Here is a 12,078-nt window from a genome sequence, read left to right as displayed (position 1 = left end):
ACAATAATGAACAGTAAGGAACAGATGACCCAGACAAATCTACACAGGGAGAAAGAGCCGAGATGACACAGGTTGAGGACTAGGTGATATTTTCAAGGAGAATAGAGTATCGAGATTGGGGCACTAAAGTTCAAGGATCACATAAAAGATCAAAGAAGGGAAATGGAGCCAATGGTCAAAAAGTAGTTGTAACTTGAACTAAGTAAAACTGAGTTTACTGAAAAGTGATGTTGCTGTAATTTTTTTCGATTGTCAACTGCATATCCATGTATCGATCTTAAATAATAGAATAGAATTGGGCCATGTCCTTATAAATATTGCAATCTACATCATTTAAGAAGAGACACATAGTAAAGTTAATTACAAGTCATGTAGCTGTCAACAGCTTGGTATTGAGAATATCTAAAGATTTCCTACTGATTAACATTAGAAATTGAAACAACCCAGTGGGGAAAAGGGGGAACGTATGAATAGGAAAATCACAAAAAAGTACATAGACTTCATTATAATTAAACACGTGCAAAATAAAATATATGACATGAAAGAAAATAATGACACGGAAGTACTATGCAACATTATTCACGCCATTGACACACACACATGGATTAGCTTTCAGGGTTCAAATGATTAAAAATACAAGCATTCACATGTAATAGAAGTATAAAAGCATCAATAAGAAGACTGTATACCAATTTCCAGTTATTTATAAGGGAATTGGGTTGGCAGAGGGGAGTGATGTTCCCTTGTGAAGGCTGTTTTGCGGGGAGTATGTCTTCTTTCTCTGACATAAGTCAAAATCAAGGATCTGCAGTGGGGCAAATGATTTACGTTTGCAGCTGCTGACCTAAAAGTTGGCTGTTGGAACCCACCAGTGGCTCCGTGGGACCAAAGCCTTTCCAGATGAGCCAGACCAAACCAGCTTCCTCTGAGTCCATTCCGACTGGTAGTGACCACAAAGGACAGAGTAGAGCTGCTTCCTCAGGGGGCACGGCTGTGACTTTCACAGGAGGAGATAACCTCGCCCTCTTCTATGCAGGGGCTGGTGGGTTCAAAGCTGCCCTTGCACTTGGTGAAATCACACCCTCTGCCACAGGGTGTGATGTACAAATGGACCCCTTCACAGATGAACTCACCACCATCGAGTACATTTTGACTCAAGGCTCCCCTGTAGGACAGGGTCCAACTGTCCTGTGGGTTTCCAAGAATCCATGGGACTAGAAATCCTCATCTTTCCCCCAAGGAGCAGCTCGTGGTTAGCAACCCTCCTGGGCTCCTCGGTCTGATTAGAGCCCAGTAAATCCTGTCAGGTAGCTCAGTTCTGTAACACATGTGGTCACCATGAGCTATACCATAAGTGTTTGCATCTATACATCCATAAAGGTCTGGATCCATACATTTGTTCAGTGCTGTCTGTGGTAGGATTCACAGAGGTGCAGTGACAAAGAGGAAGGCTTTCAAGGAGATGGATTGACATTGTGGCTGGGACCCTGGGCTCAAACGCAGGGGCGTTTGTGAAGACTGGGCAGTGTTTGGGTCCGTGGTGCACAAGGTCGCCATGGTTGGAATGGACTCAACGGCACCTAACAACAACAATAACATCCAGACATTAGAATGTGAATGCTAATTATCGAAAAGCTTTAGTTTGCCCACTTTCAATTATTCAAAGTTCATATATTAAGTATTGTTTTTGTTTAAAGCAACTATCCTTATGCTCACGAGCCCTGGTGGTATAGAGGGTACAAGTTAGGCTGCTAACCACAAGGTCGGCAGTTCAAACTCGCCAGCTGCCCGGATGGAGAAAGATGAGACTTTCTGCTCTTGTAAAGAGTTACAGACTCAGAAACCCACAGGGGCAGTTCTGTCCTGTCCTACAGGGTCACTATGAGCAGGCATAGGCTTGATGGCAGTGCAGGACACTTATGCCTGGTACCATGTACTTTCTGATAAAATTCTGGCAGCGAGACTGTGCATACTCCTCTGAGTCTATGGTTTTCCGTTGTGGTGGCTTGCATGGTGTGGTGGGAGACACGGTTTTTCCATCCTTTTAATTTGAGTTGGAAAAGGGAAAGTTTCCATTTTGAGTGAGGTCTAAAAGAGTTCATTCTTTGTGCAGAAGTTAGGATGTTCATGATATTTCACTTCTAAGGTTACTCAAACACATAGGTCTTACTGCTAAGCAGCATCTTAGGACAGGACAGTTAGCTCATCACACATCTGGATTTTAAAACACAAGGAAGAAAACCCGCCGGAAGTCTCATTTAATGGAGTACCACCCTTCTATGGAGGATCCCTGGTAACCTAGTGGTTATGTATTCTGCCTGCTAACTGCAAGGTCAGACGTTTGAAACCACCAGCCACTCCATGAGGGAAAGACAGGGCTTTCTACTCTGCCCTCTAGGGTCACTATGAGTCAGCATCCACTAAACGGTACTGAGTTTGGTGTTTGGACCTTTATATGGGAGTCCCTAGGTGGTGCAAGTAGTTAATACTCTGGGCGGATCATCAAAAGGTTAGAGGTTCAAAACCAGCCTGAAAAACTACTTCTGATAAACGAGCCGGCAAGACGCCCAGGGAGAAGAGTTTTACTGTGATACTCCAATTCCCCAAGGGGTATCATGAGTTGGAATCCATTTGATTCAACTTTTCCAGGCCTTACTTTAGCTAAAACAACACTTTCGAAAGACTGGGCTGTTCACTAATGTAAATATCCTAACAAAATAAATGCCAGATCAGATGCCTCTGTATTCAAGAGCAGTTCACCTTTCCCTGTCTTATTCTTAGCCCTCACAATGGAAACAGTAATTTTGAAAATTACTCCCAATCAGACTTTGCTCAAGTTATTGCTACTAAAGTTTGATTTTGTCTTCATGGTGACATCATATCCATGCCAGCAGTCCTGTGAATAAGCTCGGAGCTTTGACTGGGGCAACCTGAGCCCTGATTTCGGCTCTGCACACTGCTCAACGCACAATAGTTTCCAGATCCAGCAGTTCCCTTCCTGTCTAGGACACTGCATTGCCGAATGACCTTTGCCAAGTCATTGCTTTCTGCTCTCCCTTAACATGAGGTTGTAATTATGATGATCCCCCTCATTGAAATGTGATGAGAAGCTATTCATAACAAAGACTGTAAGAATTGCAAACATGATGAGAGAGGCAGATATTAAATGTATTTTTTAAAAGTTCTAAATTGAATCTTCATTTCCTTCCTGGCTCCACATGTACTTAAGGATTGTTTTCCAGAGCTACAGTAGCAAGATTCCCTGATGAGGCCCTTCTGTTAATGCTATCGACCAAATACACATTTTTCTGACTCCAAATAGGTCCTTCGCTTTTTGAGAAATAAGTCGTGTGTGTGTGAGTGTGTGTGTGTGAGTGTGTGTGTGTGTGAGTGTATGTGTGTGAGTGTGTGTGAGTGTGTGTGTATGTGAGTGTGTGAGTGTGTGTGAGTGTGTGTGAATGTGTGTGTGTGAGTGTGTGTGTGAGTGTGTGAGTGTGTGTGAGAGAGATCTTTTCCCTGTTCTCTGATTAGCCACATGGGCTTTCTTAATTATTCTTTCCTAAGAAAAGTGAAGTCACATAGTTGGTTTTAAATTGGCAACATGATCTTGTTCAGAGCCAGGCACATGACATGTTCTAGGAGCTGTCTGGACTTGAGTCTGGGATCATATTCCCTTTTATCCCCTATATATGTTCCAAACACTTGTGAGCACACTGGAGGGCAGCAGGCTTGAAGAGGTGAGCTCAGGCCAGGCTGGCACCACTCTGTAGGACTCAGGGACAGAGGCCTACTTCAAAGTGGCATGGGGGAGTGATTGACATTGCACCAGGGTTTCTCATGGTAGGAGAAAGGACAACGGGGAGAAAAATAAGCTGCCTGAAAGCATTTTTTTCAGGTTTCTGTTTATCTTCCATCTGTAGACTCTTTAAGCTTGCCTTCATATTTGGAGGTGGACATTGAAGTATTGCTGACCAATGCCAGAGTCACAGGAATATCCTGCTGTGCCTTTGATCTTCCCATATGACTGGATTTCCTGAATCATCATGTTACCGTGTGTGTGCGCACATGTGTGCACACGTGAATCTTCTGGCACATCTCCCAGAAGCGCTAGTCCTAGGACAAAGGATCCATTGGTGCTTCCAGAAGGTAATATTGATCACTTTGGCTTTCCTTGGCTCAAAGCCAGACACTTTGTCTTTCATTGAGCAAGATGGCTGCCAAGTCCATGGGCTTGTCTCATCGTGACAGGGTTTGGCAGCACTTCCTGGAGAGCAGAGAAACTTTTTAGAAGCCTTAGAAAACATTATTTGAAAGGGGACTCTGCATTACCCACCATGAGCAGCCCTGGGAATTTGGGTACTGCCTTTTAATCCTAGGGTCCATCCGCTGTTGCTGTTCTGATTCACACCCTCCCTGTGTGACAGAACTGCTCCGGAGTGGTTCCTTGGTTGTTTTTACGGAAGCAGAGCCATAGGTCATGCTTCTGTGCTTCCAGTGGGTGGGCTCGAACTGACAACCTTTTAACTTAGTAGTAGAGGACACACAGTTTGTGTCACCCAGCCATCTTTTAAGATCTGAAGTATATTCTGCGTTTAATTTCACTCTGGTTTCCATTATCTAGTCAGGCATAGGAGTCAGTGAGATAAGATATTTCACTAGATTTTTTTTTCTTTCTATGATTTCTTGTGGTTCTGTACAATTTTCTGATTTGGCCAAATTCAAAATCTGGGCCTCAAACTTAATCGTAGTCAAAAAGCTCTAATTCCCAAGCATGCGGGGGCGAGGGGGGCGGTGGGTCTTCTCCCAATTTTTCAAAGTGTGTCTTTCATGTGTTGTATTATCAAATTTGTAAAAATAAAATAATAACTCATAAAAGAACCAGTGCTTGACCTTTAAATGATACAAATCATCAGTGACCACTTTGTTTTAATTTTTATTTTTAGGCAAAACCTCCAACCAAACCCACTGCTGTCAAGTCTACCCTGCTGTATACCTTCCCTAGCAGACACCATGGACTGTGCCCGCAGCCCCAGGGCTGCAAATCAGAAGCGGACTGCCACCTCTTTGTCCTTGGAAGCAGCCAGTAGGGGCAAACCTCCCACTGTCTGATTAGCAGTGGGGCACTTTAACCATTGGGCCACCAAGGTTCCTTATAGATCAGCAGACCAATTTCAAATTAAGAACATGGCTACAAATTTCAGACCCATTTCAATCTCCTAGATTACTCAAAGGAAAGTACCAGGCATCTTATTTTCTCCACTTTTCCCAAATGGTACATCTAGGACTTGGCTTTAGTCGCCTTTGTCTTCGTATGCTTTTCCTTCCTCTGGTAGGAAATGCAAGGGGTCCTATTCGGTTACTTCCTTGTTGGGTTCACATTCTTCTTTTCAGCCTCACTGCCTCCCACACACTCAACCCTGTTGACTGTCTTTTCTCTAGGGCGTTGAAGAGTTTCATCCCAGTTAAGAGTTTGCATTTCTACTCCACATGCATTGAATCAAATCTACATTGGAACAAATCCCCAAGTGAGTGCTATGGACCCCCAGGTGATTCTCTTTAAATGTAGATCCTGATTCAGGGTATCTGGAGTAGAATGTAAATTCTCAGCATGGGGTTGAACTGGAATGAACCGATCAAGGCTCTGCCTGACTCCCTTTACGGAATAAGGCAATGCTGCTTGGTGGCATCCTCATGGGTGCTGTGCCTGACCCGGTGATACTGTTAGAAGAGAAGACACCATTGAAGGGGGACACTAAAATGACAGTCTATAACATTTTTGTGCAGTGTTGGAGCGGAGATGTATTATGTTTTATAAAAATATCTTATAGTTCGTATAACAACAAAACATTTCTCATAAGCCTACACTGATTTACTTTTTCTTCAACAGTTTTATTGGCATATAATTCATATATCATACAAGAGTTCAGTCACATCAAGAAGAGTTCTAGAATCATCACTACAATCAGTTTCAGAATATCATTCTTAGCTCCCCATTTCCCCCCAGTCTCCCCTGCCATACCCATAAGGAACGGTTACTGTCTCTATGGATTTACCTCTCCTGGATTTAATATACAGAAATAAAATAAAATAAAAACAAAAAACAGTAAAAAAGTGAAACAGATATAAACCTCAATAAAAAAGGAAAGCCAAAAAATTAAAAACCAGAAAAAAATTAAATGGATACTAAGGGAGATCAAAGGACAGGGTGTTAAATTTCAACCCAGCTGTGTCTGCAGCAACCCACTCCCCAATGCATTTTTCTAGATAGCACAGCAATTCATGTCCCTGGTCTAGGATCTTGGTAATTAACTAGGGGCTTAATCCACATGTACTTCTCTCTCATTCGTTTTATTTTTTATAAACTGAAACAACTTTGAAATGGGATTTTAGCCTAACTCTGATTCCCAATTGACTAACTTACTCTGAAGAATGCAGTGGCAGAAGTGGGGAAAGGTTTATTAACAACCTGTAATATGCAGATGACATAACCTGACTTGCTGAAAGTGAGGAGGACTTGAAGTACCTGCTGATGAAGATCAAGGATTACAACCTTCAGTATGGGTTACAACTTAATGTCATGAAGACAAAGGTTCTCACAACTGGACCAATAGGTAACACATTGATAAATGGAGAAAAGATTGAAGTCATAAAGAATTTGTCTTAACTTGGACCCACAATCAATGTTCACAGAAGCAGCAGTCAAGAGATCCAACAATGTGCTGAAATTGGTTAATCTGCTGTACAAGAGCTTTTAGAGTATTAAAAATCAAGGGTGTTACTTTGAAGATTAAGCTGTATCTGACCCAAGCCATGGTATTTTTAATTGTCTCCTATGTATGTTAAAGTTGGATATTGAATCAGGAATATCAAAGAAGAGTCGATGCATTTGAATTGTGGTCCTGGAGAATATTTAAGGTACCATAGATTGCTAAAGAGCAAACAAATCTGTCTTGGAAGAAGTACAGCCAAAGTGCTCCTTCAAGGCAAGGATGGAGAGGCTACATCTTACACTCTTTGGACCTGTCAAGAGAGACCAGTCCCTGGAGAAGGACGTCATCCTTGGTAAAGTGGAGGCAGTGAAAATGAGGAAGGCCCTCAATGAGATTAATTAATGCAGTGGCTGCCACAGTGGTCTCTGGCATAGGAACAACTGTGAGGTTGGTTCAGGATCGGCAGTTCTCCATTCTATTGTGCACAGGGTCCCTATGGATTGGAGCCAACTCAATAGCACCTAAAAACAACAACTTGCTCTAGTCAGAGCTGGCGTTGTTATCTAATTAAAATGATGCTTTGAATCACCTGGCTTCATCTGCCATGTGCTACAAACATTCTCTGCTGTTTGTTGTTCCTGGCATTTTCATAGTCACACAATTGGATTTTATCAAAATCCTGTTTTCTCTACAATATGGAGGTTATTAATATTTGAAAACCTCTATCACACATTCATTTTGAAAATTAAAAAGAAAAAGGGCTTCCATTCAGTTACAGTATTGTAACTAATAATGTTGTCATTATTTTTAATTTTTCCTGTTATCTAAGGAATATGAAATCTTAGCCATTAAACTGAATTTAACACATACTTTTCCATGATCAAAGTCAGTATTAAATGTTACTAAGGAGTCTTACGGTCTGGAACAGAAGAAGGTCCCTGTAGGTAGGTGTGACACCATGAGCCACCAACCCTACTGATACCACTGCATGTGATCAGTGATAAAATACCTGGGAGTGACTTTATGTCATGCATCACTCTGGCCTTCCTTTCAAACAAATAGCTTTCTCATCGTGGTCATTAAAGAAAGTCATAGTGAACGTGGCAGTGTCTTGGCATCCACAAGGGGCTGTCAGTCCTACCATGCCTTTATTCCAATCGTGGGACCCTCCTACTGTGGTGTGTGACACTTTGTCAGGAGGTGAACCAGCTGTTTTCATTAGACTCTATTTTTTTCTCCAGAGTCCCAAGAGATGCCACAGAGCAGGCCTTTAATTCAGGCCAAAATGGAACTTAATCTGAATTCCAAACATTCCAGTTGTAACGGAAAGAGCACATGCTTTGGAGTCAGGGAGACCTGGGTGGGATTTCTCCTTCAATCCCTGACCAGCTGTGTGACCTTGGAGAAGGTATTGAACATCTCCAAATCTTAAATTGTTCCCGTATAGAACTAGACTAATAATGGAGATGTCGGGCGAAATGAGGTAATGTATACAAAGGACTAGCCCAGTAAGTGACAAAACCAATTTTTTAATAAAGCAAAGACCCTTTATTGCGAATCCTACAATGATAGTCTTCACAATCAAAACTCTACATGGCTCACTTCTTAATGGAAACTTACGCAATCGAAAAACTTGGCTGTGATACTCTCTTAAAATTGTATTCCATGGCTATGATATCACCAGTGTCAAAGTTAAGCCTGATGTGACAGCACAGCTGAGAGTTCTTTGGGTGTCATATGCTTTGGAAGTGGGTCAATGTGACAGTTCTGGAGAAAGCTGCTGTGTTTGGCACTCGTGGGCTGCACTTGTTCGGTTCTTGAATTCCCAGGCAGAAAGGGCTGATTGCATTTATCTCTGATTTATTTGGAACCACATACCTCAAATCTCTCTTTAATATCAGACAGATGGTAGGTGAATGAGTAATAGGATCATACCCTATATATTTATGCCACAAATTAGTAGAGTCAGTAGTCTTTGAGGTTAATGAAAGTCTGTTTTGAAGTTCATGTTTCAAAAGTTACAAGCTCTCTCTTCGTAATAAACAAAAAAATTTGAAATCAGAGAGTAAGAAGGGATGGATTCAATGATTATCCCAGGGAAGTCTGTTGGCTTAATACTAATAGCTGCCTTGGAAGTCTAGACAATGCTATTTTAACCCAGGCTTGTGAAAATCACTGAGGACCTGCCTGCTTCTCTCTCCATGCTCTTGGTGGAACATGGTGTTTTACCACAATTGTTACACATGTGCTAACAATTGTACTATTTAATCTGTGCCAAAAACTGTACTATTTAATCTCACACATCTCAAGGTTAACTCATTCAAAAAATTCACTGATAATGATTTGATTCTGACTCATAGTGACCCAACAGGACAGGGTAGAACTGGCAGTGCGATTTTCCAAGAATTCAACTTTCTAAGGGAGTATAAAGAAGCAGGGCACAAGTTCAACACACACAAGTCAGTTGAAATCTTTTACACTAATAAAGAGAACTCTGAAAAGGAAAGCAGAAAAAAATAGCATTTACAATAACCATCCAAAAGATGAAATCCCAACCTCCTTGCCATTGAGTTGATTGCAACTCATAGTTGACCCTGTAGGAGAGGTAGAACTACCTCAGTGAGTTTCCAAGACTGTAACTCTTTACAAGATTAGAAACTCTGTCTTTCTCCCACAGAGAAGCTGGTGGATTCAAACTGCTGATCTTGTGGTTAGCAGCCTGTGGCAGTTACATAATCTCCTGTCAACTTGAGAAGAGGTGGAGTCTAGCCTGTCAATCAGGTCTCAGCTTGATGACCTCATTTGGAGGCGCAAAGGAGACAAATAGCTCACTGGAGGCCAGATAGTCTCACTCCATGTGAGACATTGCTGTTGACAAGCCACATGGAACTATGCTGATAGAACCGAGCCCTGGAGTTGGAGAAGCCATGTGGAAATCCACACCAGTACTAAGATGCTTCTACCACCACTGTATCCACAGGGCTTTCCACTCACTGGCCTGTGATTTTCCTGCATTCAACATTATTACATGGCTGCATGAGTCTAAAGAAGAATTTGTGGACTAGTATTGATTTATGGGGTAATGTTGGACTTATGGAGTAGATCTGGACTTGGCTGGGATGTTTTCTTAATGTACAATTGCTCTTTGATATAAAGTTCTCTCTTACACACATATGAGTTATGTTAGTCTGGGTAGACTAGAGAAACAAATTCATAGACATACACATGTGCATAAGAAAGAACTCTATATACAAGAGCAATTGAATATTGAGAAAACATCCCACCCAGTCCAGATCAAGTCCATAAGTCTGATACTAGCCTATAAGTCCAATACCAGTCTATAAAATTCCTCTTCAGACTCACACAACACATGCACAGGTGCAGAATGTAGGATGATCACAGGCCAGTGGGTGGAAAGTCTTGGGACTCCAGTGGTGGTAGCAGCATCTTAGCATTGGTGTGGGTCTCCACATGTCTCTTTCAGCTCCAGGGCTCTGGTTCTATTAGTGCAGCGTCTTGTCAACAGGAAGAAGAAGCAGAGAACGTGTGTGTCCTACCTCCTGGGAGGAATATAGGAGTTCCCAGATTCCTCAATAGAAGGTCATGCCCATACAGAGGCTTCATTGGCTGTGACCTGATAGACAGGCTAGACTCCATCCCTTTGAAAGCAGACAGATTATATAACTGCCACAACAGGGTAGAACTGGCCCTGTTTCTGAGACTGAAACTCTTTCCAGGAGTGGAGAGCCCTGTCTCTCCCATGGACCAGCTAGTGCTTTTGAACTGCTGACCTACCTTGTATATAACAGCCCAAAATATAACTTCTAAGCCATAAGGACTTCTTAAAACAAAGAATATTGCTTTTTAAAATTATTTCTTATTTTTGAGAGTGAGTGAGTGAGTGTGAGTCAGTGAATGAAAGTGAGTGAGAGTGAGTCAGTGAATGAGAGAGTGAGTGAGAGTGAGAGAGTGAGTGAGAGAGTGAGTGAGTGAGAGTGAGAGAGTGAGTGAGAGAGTGAGTGAGAGAGTGAGTGAGAGTGAGTGAGAGAGTGAGTGAGTGAGAGTGGGTGAGTGAAAGAGTGAGTGAGAGTGAGTCATTTGATTTCTATATATGTATAAACATTTAGAAATCAATATACTTTTTGTCTATAAAGGGGCATCAAAAAACAAAAAATTGTATCATTTTGTGCTGACCTCCCTGATATGATCGCTAAAGACAAATGGGTGCATAAGCAAATGTGGTGAAGAAAGCTGATGGTGCCCGGCTATCAAAAGATATAGCATCTGGGGTCTTAAAGGCTTGAAGGTAAACAAGCGGCCATCTAGCTCAGAAGCAACAAAGCCCACATGGATAAGCACACCAGCCTGTGCGATCACAAGGTGTCAAGGGATCAGGTATCAGGCATCACCAGAACAAAAATCTTACCATAGTGAATGAGTGGGGGAGTGCGGAGTGGAGACCCAAAACCCTTTTGTAGACCACTGGACATCCCCTTACAGAAGGGTCTTGGGGAGGAGACAAGACAGGGTGTAACATAGCAACGATCATAAAAAAGACAACTTTCCTCTAGTTCCTAAATGCTTCCTTCTCCCCCCTCCAACTGTTATGATCCGAATCCTACCTTGCAAGCCTGACTAGACCAGAGGAGGTACACTGGTACAGATGAGAACTGGAAACACAGGGAAGCCATGGTGGATGATTCCCTCAGGACCAGTGGAGTGAGTGGCGATACTGGGAGGGCATAGGGAGGGTGGGTTGGAAAGGGGGAACCTACTTCAAGGACCTGCATTTGACCTCCTCCCTGGGGGATGGACAACAGAAAATTGGGGGAAGGAAGACATGGGACAGAGCCAGATATGACAAATTAACAATTTATAAATTATCAGGGGTTCATGAGGGAGGGGGGAGTGGGGAGGGAGGGGAAACAATGAGGACCTGATGCCAGGGGCTTAAGTGGAGAGCAAAAATTTTGAGAATAATGAGGGCAACGAATGTACAAATGTGCTTTACACAATTGATGTATGTATGGATCGAGATGAGTGGTGTATGAGTCCCTAATAAAATGATTTTAAAAATAGTTAATTACTAGGATAAAGATTTGATTTGTGGCATACCCAGATAATCAACAATTAAGATTACAAACTTTAATTTAAGATGTGATTTATTTGTTCCTTATGCTTTAGATACCATAATCTTGATCTCAAGAATCAACTTGGACAAAAAAGAATGAATTTGACATTTCTGTTTTCCAGGTGTATATTATTTTATGAAAGCATTCTTTTACTTTCTTACTTAGAATCCTGAATCTCATTGGATCTAGATATATTATTTATGTAAATTTGGACCAGCTACTTAACTAATTTGACC

Source organism: Tenrec ecaudatus, chromosome 1 (assembly GCF_050624435.1).
Source record: "Tenrec ecaudatus isolate mTenEca1 chromosome 1, mTenEca1.hap1, whole genome shotgun sequence".
Classification (NCBI taxonomy): domain Eukaryota; kingdom Metazoa; phylum Chordata; class Mammalia; order Afrosoricida; family Tenrecidae; genus Tenrec; species Tenrec ecaudatus.
Note: the sequence above shows the minus strand (reverse complement) of the source record.